The sequence below is a fragment of the Macaca fascicularis genome, chromosome 9 (assembly GCF_037993035.2).
Source record: "Macaca fascicularis isolate 582-1 chromosome 9, T2T-MFA8v1.1".
Taxonomy (NCBI): domain Eukaryota; kingdom Metazoa; phylum Chordata; class Mammalia; order Primates; family Cercopithecidae; genus Macaca; species Macaca fascicularis.
In genome coordinates this window covers 107,302,381-107,304,653 of record NC_088383.1, presented here as the reverse complement: position 1 = coordinate 107,304,653, position 2,273 = coordinate 107,302,381, and the positions used below count along the sequence as shown (strand labels likewise).

At 46.8% G+C, this 2,273-nt stretch overlaps 1 long non-coding RNA gene across 1 annotated transcript; it reads right to left on the bottom strand.

Annotated features, from left to right (window-relative positions):
- Positions 1 to 506: 506 nt before the first annotated feature.
- Positions 507 to 1,123, bottom strand: LOC123566849 (uncharacterized). Its single transcript, XR_006689511.1, has 2 exons — positions 1,032 to 1,123; positions 507 to 880 (listed from the first exon to the last, which is right to left on the bottom strand). It is a non-coding gene; the product is annotated as an uncharacterized lncRNA (long non-coding RNA).
- Positions 1,124 to 2,273: the final 1,150 nt, after the last annotated feature.

The following is a 2,273-nucleotide window of genomic DNA, read 5'->3' as shown; positions in this document are numbered from 1 at the left end:
TGCCACAGACAATCTTTTTATTGTTTTTAGAAGCCCTGTGGTAAAAGCCTTACTGGATGATATCATTTTAATTATAAATCTCTACTGGAAGGTCCCCCAAGCGACTGCAGTAGACAAAATTCCAATTCCCAAAGTCAAGGGCCAGGTAATTTAAACCCTGTTCAAAATGCTACTTTAATAATGCTTAGTTTTGAAGGGAGAACTACATGTTATAGCAGCATCATAGAGCTTATACATGCAGGCCCTGGTACACACACATCTGTGCTAGGTGCTGGGGATACAGCAGAAAATAAAACAATGTTCATAGCCTCAAAAATCCTCCAGGTAATAAATAAACCATGATGATATGAGCCACATTAGGACCTTTTTTTTCTTTCTTTTACTCACCACTATACCAAAGAGGAGAGTACGAGGATAAGAAGAGAAGGTCTGGAACAATCACTAAAGGACAAGGATGAGGGAGATGATGAGAAATTAGTAAAAGGATTGATGCAAGACTACGCTCATATTATTATGGACCAAGTCCATGGAATCTGTATTAAACATTTAGAATAAAAAGACAAGAAGACTGGCCTTTCTGTTTCATGCTCCAGGGGCATCAGTGGTGTGAATAGTGAGATTCCAGCAGAGGATTTGGATGGCGTTGCACATCAGGACGTCAGGAGGCAAGTTCCCTGTAGAGTGTGCAGATGGCTTGAAGTGGGGCATGTGAGCAAGGAGAGGAATGTGCGTCCTCCCAAATTCGGGGAGATGGGGCTATTAGGGAGCGATGACTGAAAGGCTCATCTCAGAGCACAGCTGCAGGAAGCAGAGCCAACACGATACAGCAGGCACTCAAATGGGGCCGTTTCATCAGGTTCCATCTCTGTGCAGTGCCAACCTGTGGGAGGAAAAGAAGGGAAACTTGGAAGCAACCCAGCTTTGTGAAGGCTCAGCCTCAAGAAGCCTAATTGCCAGGAAAGGCTTAGCAGTTGGGTTCTCAGTAAAGAAAACAGAGCTTAGATGAAGCTACTCAGGGCTTTTAAAATTACCAGTTGAATGTATAACTCTGCCCTCAGGCCATTTGGGACGTGGTGGAGCTTCATCTATTCACGGTGCTTGAAGTAGAGAGCAAGCTGGAAGCACAGAGGACCCCATTCTCCGGACTTTCACCTTCAACTCCTCCAACCCCTGCTCTTGTTACTGCAGTGTGCAGCTGCCTTCAGCCTCCAGTCACACTCCCAGAGCAGCCCGATCTCACTTGGTAACGGCGAAAAGGACGCCAATGCCTCTTCGTATCCGTATGGATCTCACCGTTTACAAGCTGATGACAGTTTTTATTTCATTTGATAGAACAACATACAGATGGGGGCGGAGTACACGTTATCTCCCTACCGTGCAGCAGAATAGACTGAGGCTCAGAGAGTAGGTGGGCGTTTTCTCTCTCACAGCTGGTAACAGTGTTAGAATTCCAACTCAAGAAGTTTCACTCCGAAGACCACTGCTCTAGGAGGAATCTTTATAAAACAGTGTGTCCAAAGTGTTGATTGTAAGCTGCTCATTGTTCTGCAACCTTACTGCATGGAGTTTTTGAACGAGGACTAATTCCTGAGAGAAGGAGAAACACTTCCTCCCAGAAGCCAGGCTTGGAAGAGGTGGGGGCCCAGCCCATCTCTGCCAGATGGGATTGGTGGTGACAATGGTGGCCATTCCAACGTCGTGAGAAAGACTCAACCTGCTGGGCTTAGCCCTAATGCAGTTTGGGGCAGATAGAATCAGCCCCTGATACCTGAAGGCAGCACCTAAAAATTCCGGCGTGGTTGTCATCTGTTTGGTTGCTCTGTGTCCGTGTCCCCTTCGTTTGATAACATCACTGGGAGTTGGAGCTCTCTCCTCCATCATGTGACATCTTGGTGTTCTTAGCTCCCTTGACTTAAGGGTAGGCAAGTGACCCCAATACAACAAATCAGACTCTTTCCTGGGATTCTCTCCTGCATAGAGAGAGGGGGAAATGGTTGGAGTATATTTATTTCAGGGGCAGAATCCCAAGTAAGCTGTCTCTTGCCCAGACCCCAGAACACTCTGGTTCTTGCCCCTGCTCTCCTACAGTCCACTGGATTCTGAAAGCCCCTCGGCCTCCCTCCAGCCAAACCCTTTCCCATCTAAGATAGCTAGAATCAGTTTCTGTTGCTTGCAACCAGAGAACAATTGGCAGTCTCCACTTCCCTTCTATTTCCCTTCATTTCCTCTGTTCTCTAGTCCCCTCTTAGCGGGAGCAGAAGATTAGAAAGGAA